Source organism: Lolium rigidum, chromosome 3, assembly GCF_022539505.1.
Source record: "Lolium rigidum isolate FL_2022 chromosome 3, APGP_CSIRO_Lrig_0.1, whole genome shotgun sequence".
NCBI lineage: Eukaryota > Viridiplantae > Streptophyta > Magnoliopsida > Poales > Poaceae > Lolium > Lolium rigidum.
Genome location: NC_061510.1, coordinates 214,444,620 through 214,454,627, shown reverse-complemented (window position 1 = coordinate 214,454,627; position 10,008 = coordinate 214,444,620). Strand labels below are relative to the sequence as shown.

General features: G+C 42.3%; 4 long non-coding RNA genes across 7 annotated transcripts; all 4 read left to right on the top strand.

The window, feature by feature from the left end:
* The first annotated feature begins 894 nt into the window (after nt 1–894).
* Nucleotides 895–2,928, top strand: LOC124698951. 3 transcript variants are annotated; one of them, XR_007001188.1, is made up of 4 exons: nt 895–975; nt 2,011–2,054; nt 2,206–2,274; nt 2,674–2,928. It is a non-coding gene; the product is annotated as an uncharacterized LOC124698951 (long non-coding RNA). The 3 variants fall into 3 exon arrangements; XR_007001186.1 differs by lacking the exon at nt 895–975 and having other exon boundaries at nt 1,365–2,054; XR_007001187.1 differs by lacking the exon at nt 895–975 and having other exon boundaries at nt 1,365–2,073.
* Nucleotides 2,929–4,701: 1,773 nt separating this feature from the next.
* Nucleotides 4,702–6,254, top strand: LOC124698950. Of its 2 annotated transcripts, XR_007001185.1 has the most exons (5): nt 4,702–4,760; nt 4,873–4,954; nt 5,036–5,122; nt 5,566–5,661; nt 5,800–6,254. It is a non-coding gene; the product is annotated as an uncharacterized LOC124698950 (long non-coding RNA). The 2 variants fall into 2 exon arrangements; XR_007001184.1 differs by lacking the exon at nt 5,566–5,661.
* Nucleotides 6,255–6,922: 668 nt separating this feature from the next.
* Nucleotides 6,923–8,029, top strand: LOC124698949. The gene is made up of 4 exons (XR_007001183.1): nt 6,923–6,994; nt 7,165–7,242; nt 7,457–7,568; nt 7,784–8,029. It is a non-coding gene; the product is annotated as an uncharacterized LOC124698949 (long non-coding RNA).
* A 486-nt stretch (nt 8,030–8,515) lies between these two features.
* Nucleotides 8,516–10,008, top strand: LOC124698948. Its single transcript, XR_007001182.1, has 3 exons — nt 8,516–8,733; nt 9,133–9,377; nt 9,944–10,008. It is a non-coding gene; the product is annotated as an uncharacterized LOC124698948 (long non-coding RNA).

The window sequence follows — 10,008 nt, the reverse complement described above, 5'->3', positions numbered from 1 at the left end:
AATCTCATTTAAATACTCTCTTAAGTCTCAAATCTTGTTTGAAGACTGTTTACAATTTCTTTTCCAAACCTTTTTCTCTATTCTGTCCTTAATTCTTAATGTTTTAGAGAGAGTGTGAAAGAGAGAACAGCCGCAGCAGCCCAACTTCTTTCCCCGGTGGCTTATATCCATCCTTGAGCCCATCAGGCAACCATGGTCGTGTATATTTCTCCTATAAATGTTCTAATACTACCCGGCCAACCAGGCCATCCCAGGGGGCAAAACGATCTGGTTCGCACGTTTGTCTATACACAGTAAAACTCACATCCCGCTTTCTACCTCAACCGTTCGATGTTGTTATTTCTTTTGTCACCTGCTGCATCTTTAGATGAGTCAATGATGGCTGGGACCAAACGTGTGTGGGGTCGACCAACGAGAGGGAGCGACGCTGCTCATCCGCGTCGCCTCTTTTCTCTGTTTTCTCGTGAGGTGGGTGCGCCTCATCTCATGCGATTGGTGCAGTGAAAACCTAGCTGCCCAATCCCCATCTCCACTCCACTCCGTCGCCTCTCCATGGCCGACCTCTACCTCCGGCGCCTTGTCCTGTCCTCGCCGCTGTCGGCGCATTGACGTCTTGTTCATAAGCCGGCGTCCTCGATCCGTCATCGCCTCACCGGCGGCGGGGCCCGGAGGTGGAGGCGTCGCCGCAACGCGCCGATGGCGGGGACCGGACTTGGAGGCGTCGGTGGCGGTGGGTGGAGGCCGGGCGGGCGCGGCCGGAGACGGGCTGGCGCGGGGCGGATCTGCGTCGGCGGCTTCCGGAGGCGCCGCGGCCGGAGTCGGGACGGCGCGGGGCGGATACGCCGCGGTGACGACCGGAGGCGACGGGCTGGCCTCGGCTTCAACGGGATTAGAAGGAGGCGGATTTTGGCATGGCCCGTACAACTGCCAAGATGACGCTGCTCGCCGGAGTTGCTGTTCGTTCTATCTCCCCAGGTGAGCTCTTCCTTCTCGTTCCTCCCTCCCTATTTCAGTTCCTCTTCCCATAGAGAAGAAGGAGGCTCTGCCAAGCCATGGACTTGCTGCCACCAACCCTCACCGGCCTCCTCCCTCCTCTCCCTACACCCTCGTGAGCTTTCCCTTTTTATTTTGATTTACTCTCGTGGTCACCTCCCTTTCAGTTTGTTGCCTGCCAACTGTTTGTTGTTATGCCTGTGCAACCTGCCTTTTCATATATTTGTTGGTATACCCATGTAGGCATGTATACTCCTGGTCATGTTGAACATTGAGGGTTTGTGTAGCTTCTAGGCCAAGAAGCTGAGAGGGGTTTTCTTCTTTGAGTCGGAACCAAGCGACAACGTGCTGCAGACTTTCTCGGTCTTCTATACAAGAGAAATCAAATGAATATGTTTAGTTTCTAAACTTTTCTTCATTTTTAAATAGAACTGCTTACTTAGACGCCGATATATTTCTTTACATGAATCGGCACTATGCTCTTATGCTTTTAGTTATACATATATTTTTTTGTTGGTCAGGTTTTCAAGTTTCAACCATTCTTACTTTGAAATGATTCTTTAGTTAGTTATAAATATAGAAAATTTGATGCCTGGGATACATATTTTTTATGGTACATAGTGTCAGTTAAGGGATCTCTTATTTTTCTAGGTGTGCTACATAGGTACATGTAGATTTACTTTGTTCCAGTGCCTGCTTTTGATCACAGGAAACTAAAAAGACAAAAGATACTTCACATGCAACATCTTATACTATTTGAAGTTATTTTGCAGACATCGTTAGATATTTTTCTTCGCTGTTCTGTTTAGCTAAATAACCAATTAAATGATTTAATATACTTTTTTGTTTTTTGAACTGGGTAAAGAAAGTACGCTGCACTTTCTTATAGTGATCTATTGGCTGGCACTGCAAAAAAAATTATCTTCTAGAGCGACATAGAATGTGATATGCTTCTTTAACTGTACATGTTGTCTATATTTTGCCTCTTTAACATCCTCTTTTTCTATCGATACTCAGATGGTTCAGCTTCAAAAGCACCAAAAATTTATGTCAATACATGGGTGAGTGGAGATACTGCATGTAATACTCATTTTCCATCTTTATACAGCGATGTACTTGTAGCAACTGTCATTTTACTCTCCCACTTAGAAGGACTTCTCTGTATTTTGTCGACCCTTCCAGTCTTATGGTGATATTTTTTTTTTCCTGAAGCACTTCTTATGTCTTGCCTACGTTTGAAGTATTGGAGTTCTTAAATTCTTGATGAAGAGGATTTTGGAGGTACGTGCCACCGGTTACTTTACTATGAACCAGCTTCCATGGGCACGTTTTGATTCATTTCTTTGTTCACTTGCTCCTCTACTTTCACCTAGAATTGCTAGCACTCTTTTTGTGAGGAAAGCTTTTAGAATTATCCTTTTTATGCTATACGATTCAATGTTCAGTTTGCATTGCCAAACATCTATATAAATGACCTTGCAGCTTCTCTACATCAATTTTCATTAGAAAGATACCCTTAGCTTTCCTGTTTAGGATCTTTCATTTCTTTTTTGCATTTTTCATTTCAATCTTTGCTACATTTAACCTTAATAAAATATAAGGGAAACTCATGAGCAAACCTCACTATAAATTTCTCATTAGATAATATTCTTTATTCAGCAGATGAACCCTCTGTTTCAGGAAGCTATGGTTGGCTTCGGACTGGAAGGACATGTCTAGCAGCGGCTATTTATCGGAGAGGCTATCGTTCCTTTATGGTCATAAGACAGGCTTCTCTTTGGAAGTGGAAATGGAAGCGGCACATGAAGGCTTGCTCCTGACCTTGCAAGTGCCCCACGAAGCCGGTAATCCGGAAGATTAAATCTCTTTATTCTTTCAAAAGAAATCTACATACGAAGTTCCATCCATTATTTACCATATAGCAATTTGTTTCCTGAGAAGAGAAAATCATACCTGATCATTCACATAGAACATTACAACAATATTACAATGTATTCTTTTTGTCTTGCAAGTAACAAATATATTTGAGTGCCAGACTTGATCCACTTACTATTTAACATTGTAGTTAACTCAACAACCAGTAAGTTCTACAAATCTTCGCTCTCTTTTGTTTGGGCTATAGCTGCCTATTTTGATGTAAAGTACTATAAATGTGATCATGTATACTGTACATCATGGTTAATTTATTTTTGAAATATTCTTATTTGCAAACCTTTGTTAGAGAACAGATAGTCCAACTCAATGAGCCATTAATACTTTCATTTCTAGGGAAGATGTCATTGATAGATTGAACTGTTTTTGGGCTACTTTATCAATTTCAAAATAGACAACGGCGGTTATGTCTTCCTGGGCTGCGTTTTGAAATCTTTGAGAGCAGGGTTGCAATTGTTTGTTTTCCGATTGAAACTAATCAACCTGCAATTTAATTATGTTTAATATTTGATCGCATTATTTTCCCAAAAAAGATGGCAATAGCATACTGTACATGTATTTTGACAGTATAAATCTCAATTCTTCTCCCTCCACCTAGGTACAAGCAGGAACTTCACGTGTTAGTTCATTTACATGCATGGTTGCTTAGATTCATTGTTTAACATGCTCTCACAGGTCGTGCATCGATGGTAACAGAGACTGATACACAGCCCAAGAGGACCCTGTTCGCCGAATCATCGCATGAACATGGGTTGGGAGCTACACTAAAGTTGGCTCCTTAGGTTTGGTCTGAAGAGGTGGGGTTGCGTGCATGTTAGCGATATGTGTTTGTGTTCTTGCATTAGGCTTGTTTCCTTACGAGTTATTCGTCTTCTATGTTAGGTTGGTTTGCCTGTGCTTGATGCTCCAGATTCTCCGCCTGCCCTGTCCACTGCTCCTCCAACGGACAAAACATCAACCATGTCTATCTTTCGTTTTCCGTTGTGCTCATCTACCCATTTCATTAATTAAAGATTGGCAAAAAAATTTAGCTGAGTTTGGTTTCTGCTTCGTGCTATCTTTCTATATGATGTATCTATAGTTCTTTGTTGCTACATGCTGCCTTACTAATAAACAATAGTTACAGCAGTTTGCCTTTTTCAAAGGAAAATTTTACCTAAAGTGTCAAAATAATCACTACTCTCCCAATGCACATAAGAGAATGATACTGTGCATCACTTCAAAATATACAATAAGTCAGACTCATGATTATTTTTGAGAACACAAGGAATATTGAATTTTTATGTTTTCCATGTTTCAACCATTTCGACCTATACAGATCCAGATAGAGTAAACGGTGATCAGTTGTGTCCCACAGTTTCGGGAAAAGGTGGAAATAAATGAAAAAATATATATTCGTGAGGAACTGATATTCTAGGGTGTTTGCATTTGGTAAACCTGTTACAGCTTTCAGAGCAACTATGTTATCATTACACACATAATGTCCATGCCATGATTGGCAGAAAAAAGATGCTTCCTTTTGCATGAACAACATTCACTATCTTTTTCCATGCATCTATCTGCTCATGATTGTATATTCCACGGACATGAGGAAACCTATTCAGCAATGGTTTGTTAGCTAAGCATCTAAATTCGCGCTAGAAAGCTAATGGAAACTTGCTGAATGTCCATTAGGTGTGAAAATCAAAAGAACCTCTACATAACATAATTTATAGTGGTATAATATAGAGGGGAGCTCATGGAGCCACCTGGTAAATCAGAATTTACCGATTGTGGGATCATGAAGAGCATGGAGCTTCTCTGAGGGAAATTATGCGGAGTCTGATTACCGTCAGGTGGTTCTAGAGTCCTTATCTTCCGTGGAAATCAAGTGTGGAAACTGAGTTTTATTGGTTTGTGCCCCCTCAATCTGATTCTCTCTTCTTCAAATTTATTTTTCTTTTGCAGATAGGGTTTGGGTGTGCAGAAGATTCTTATAGCAATGGCGATTGCAGAATTGGTTGGTGTTGTCCGTTACTATAGCCTGAAGGTATACAGAACATACACCAAATGCTTTGCTTTCTTCTACAGTCAACCTCAATGTATCATTGAATGTGTGCCCATGAGGCAGGCTGTCAAGATGATGAGGTGACAGGAGGATGAGCATCGGCGAGCCACAGATTGTGGGCCGGCCGATGACGAGGACATGGATCCCAATGTATGTATAACATCTCTTCGCTTTATTATTATCTGAATTCTGCGTGGGGAAATCCAGATGAATTTGGAAATGAAAAATCTTGTTCTCCGCCAACTCCTATTTATCTCCTCATGTCTTGTGCTCCACCATTCCTCTAGAGCATAGGCTGATTCTTATTATAAGCTTTGGTAGCGAGTGAGAAAACAGAGATGACGTCCCAATTAATACTTCTCGTGGTATTACTTTTCAGTTTTTAAGCGAGATCAGCTATTATGTGAATACATTTTCTTAAGTCTTCAGGTTTGTTTTAGAATGACTTTTATTTGCTGACATTATAGAACTATGAAAATATTAAATAACAGTATATTAGTAAGGTTTTGCATAGAGATGTGGATCCGTATTGATTAGTAATCTTCTGTAAGTTCATAAGGTGTTGTCAAACTGTGGTTCTCTTATGAATTAAGGTTTTTCACTGGTGCCTCGGCTACAAAAGGTTATATACTTTGATCGAGACCAGGAATTACTTTGGTATGTCCTTCCCAGGCATAATAATAGAGCAGGTGGTAAAACCTCACCCATTCCTCAATTAATTTGTTCCTACAGCTAAGGAAGATGATAGTGCTTGCTATATGTACATAGTGATGATAGTGCTTGATAAGTTGTCACTGCTCTTGATCCACATGTTATACATGATGCAGGTGTTGAGTTTGTCACTTCCGAGAATCGTTGTTTTGGGTAACCAGGGCAGCCTGAGGGTACTACCCGGCCATGCAAGGGGTCTGAGAGGGGCAAATCAATCTGGTTCACACGTTTTCACCAGTACAGTAAAAATTGGCTCCCGCTTCTACTCCAGCCGTTGGATGCGGTTCATTTTTCCTCACTTGTTCATCCTCCAAGCAAGTCCATGACGCATGGGACCGAGTACATGCGGGATTCACCGAGCAGAGGGAGCGATGCTGCTCGTCCGCGTCGCATGCTTTGGCTGTTTTCTCGTGGGAGTGGGTAGACAAACCCTAGCTGGCCAATCCCCATCTCCACTCCCATCTGCCCAATCCTCATCTCCACTTCCCTCCGCCGCCTCTCCTTGGCCGATCTCCACCTTCCGCCTGGACGCGGCCGCAGCAACGGTAGAAAACACGCGCCTGAGCGAAGGCAGCTGGATGCGACAGCGTCGGCTGCATGCGGCGATGGAGGCTCGCCGGATGCGCGGCGCTGGCCGGACGCGGCGACGGCTCGATGCGGCGGTGGAGGCTCGCCGGACGGCCGGACGTGCGGTGGAGGCTCGCCGGACGGCCGGACACGGCGATGGCTGGATACGGCGGCTGTACGGGCAGCGGCGAGGGCGCATGCCCGGGCTCCAATTCGCCCGCCACCTGCGCTGGAAGCGGGAGCCGACGGCGGCGGCTGGACAAGGCAGAACGGCAGCAAGGATACGCGGTCAGGTGCAGTACTGGCTTTCCCTCGTCTCTCTCGCTCTTCCTCTTTACTTATCTCTCTCAGATCTCACTCTTGTTTCTCACTTTTCAGCTGTAGGGAACGGTGGTGGAGTGGGTATGACCGTGTGAGTCAAGGATGGCCAGGATCCGGGGCAGGGCCGGCCAAATCGTGTCGGGCGACGGATTTCGACAATACAGGGACAGCAACGGCAAGCATGGCTGGTTTTAAGACGCCAAGGTGGGCTTAAGGTGAGCTTTTCCCAAATCCCAATCCCAATACAGTACCATTTAGTTATTGCAGTCATTTATGGATAAATCTTGGTTCTCAACTTCTCATTGACTGATTTATATTTTATAATGGTTGTTCGGTGTGTTTGTGCCTGGCTGAGCGGATCGAGTTGTATAATGCACATACCACAACTATCGTTGTTGTGGTGACTCAGGCAGGTTCCTGAAGGTAAAGTGACTCATTTCCATCATGTCAGATGTTTAAAGTTGCTTGAGTTAGTTTGATAATTCCAGTAGCATGTATCAGATTGGGTTATGTTCGTTCTAATACGAGTTTGGTTTTCAGATATTTTGTGTATTAGCTAAGAGCTCCTAATAATTTGTTTTTCCTCTTTGCAGCTACTATTTTAGTAAAATATTTGATGTGCTAAAACAATAATGTGGGAGAGAAGTCGTTTCTCCAATGAAAAATAATAGGTATAGTATTTTTTTTGTTTTCAGTACCATTTCAGGCTTCAAGTTAGCTGGAAGGGAATACAACGAGCAATGTTGGACCATGTGGTTGTGCATTTCTATGTGTATCTAGGCTCTGTGCAATAGAATTTGGTCATTTTTGTCCAATATTTACTTTAATCTAGGGTGTCCACTACTATCAAAGATATGTCTAACAATTAAATCCTATTTCCTCCAGGTTTGTTTATGGTGGTCAAGCGCAGTTTTTTAATGGTGAGACCCGTTGGGAACCAAGGCATTGCAGCAATGGTGTTGTTGACAGTGTTGGTGAGAATTGTGATGCCTCACAGGTACAATAATACAATCCTGCTGATCATTTAGTTTTGGGGACCTTGCTACTGATTTTAACATTCCGATATTTATTCGTGTTTTTAGTTCCTAGCGGGATGGCATCGACAAACTTTGCGGATAATAATTGACTTTCTCTGCTTTCCCTGATGTATGGGAGGATGATAATAATTGATTTATCTTCAATGATTTTATCTCTTTGTTCTGTCCATTGCAGGTCTTTGGGCAATAAGATAAATGAAGCATATGCTGATGAAAAAGGACATATCTGCCAAAGAACAAGGCAGCTTGTTTTGATGCCCTTGAGAGTTTGCCAGCCTTCTTAAATTATGTGTGCTTAATTGCTTTTGTTACTATTTGGCCCGATGCCAAAATTTAGTCAAGGTTATGTTTTATTTTCCCCCGGTTCATATTTGGAGACTAAAAGAGCAAATATTTGAGTTGCCAATTTGATATGCGGAATTTGACTTGTGCTATGTTTGTGCTTTAGCTAATTGTTTTGGCAATCATCTGGAAGCAATTTTGATGTGGTGGCTTGTTGGTGCTAATTAATTCGTTTGATCTTACCAGCAGGAACCGTGTTTCGCTACATCATATCTTGCTTGATGGAACTTTGCATGCATACTGACCATGGAACTCACTCATGGTAGGTGGGAACTGGATACCGTGCATTCAAAAGGTTATTGTGTGGTTATATTTAGATATATTTTATAAATTTCCTGTTGGCTTGTGCTAATATGTATTATATTGAGTTATTGGCATTCTTATATGATTTTCAGATATTCTGAGTCATGCTAATATGCTAATTGGATCTTTGGTTGTATTCAATATGGTCGTTGACTTGTTACAATATTTCAGAGATCTAGCAGTGTAAAATAAAGTATATGGAAATCTGAAGTCGCAGATTTTTGGTAGTTGCAGTGCGGATATTTGGAGACCTGATGATTTGTGTTTTGAACCCGACCCTGATTAAAAAATCTGGTCCAAAATTATGTGGTGTACAATATCTCAATTTTTTTTGTGAAATATGGTGCTTAAATCGTCAATGAGGCCGACCTGGTCGACGGTGTGATTTGGCTGGCCGCGTGGACCGCCGGTCAAGGAGATGTGGCGTCCTTGCCAGCCTCGTCATGGCCGCTCATCAAGTCGACGGCGGCTGCTCCCACGGTGAGACGAATATATCTGCTTCTTTCTCTGCCCTTGATTTTGGGCTCCAATTTTTCGTTGATTCGTTGGGTGCAACTGTCCTGTCCAGTATATACTCGCTAGGCTAAGAAGAGAAATTGTCGTAGCTGAAAACCAAACCTACTTGCTGCACAACAACTACCTGAAAGTTGAGGACGCCCGGTCAACAACTGCATTATGTTGGTGCAATAAAATGCACTGTCATCATATAAATCTTAACTGTGAGAAACTACTGTTATACTGATGTTTCTTGCCTGTCATTACTGATGCATCAGCACAGGGCCTTTTTCTTACTGTTATACTGATGTTTCTTCCCTGTCGTCATTCATACTCTCATACTTCTTTCTGATGTTTCTTACTGATGCTCCACATCCTGTGTAGGTACCCTGTCAATTATGCATTTTATAAGGGATATTGCATTCCCTAAAAAGGATGGGTAGCTCATCAGTCTTTTTCTGAGAGTAGTTTGGTTGAACTACTGAGTACTGTCAAAGATTATGCAAGACCCTGAAGCCATTGATGACAGAAGCATGAAAGGCTGACTAGGTTGCATGTGTGGTTACAGGAAAATGAAGCGACCTCTGCATCAGTTTGTGAACTAAGCAAGAGATGTGCGGAGATCAAGTGTAAGTATGATGCCCGAGCAATACATTTCAGTTGCTGGACTTCTTAGACAATAGTTAGCTTGTCTGTGAATATTTCACTGCCAATTAGTATTTGCCAATTGACAATTCTAATATAGTTGAAATATTTTAAGGCTCAGTAGTTGAATAGGGATATTTTTGAAACTATTTACAGGCTGAACTGGCTGCTGAAAAATAATCTACAGGCCACAGCTACTTTAATCACATCCATTGTTTTATTTTATCTTCTTTAACAGACTGTGAACTCATACAATGAGGATCCATACGCAAAGGAATTCTGTGTAACTCTGCAGCCACCGGTTAACACCTACTGATTTCATATGTTTCTCTGAATTTCACAGCTTCGTTGTTATTACTGTATTAGCTACAATTCCATGATGATTGGAAGGAGAACGAATTCTGTATCAAAATATAGTTGATGGAATATTTTCAGTAATATTGTTCCAAGATAGATCCATGCACCACATGTGAAACTAAAGGTTCTCTGAAACTGAATGTTTGCATTAATTTCTCTGAAACTGAATTTTAAACTGCAGTACCTTCTTCAGGTAACAGTTCAAGGATGAGGACGGCCGGCTCGTTCAGGGGAGGACGGTGAGCTCGTTCGGGGGAG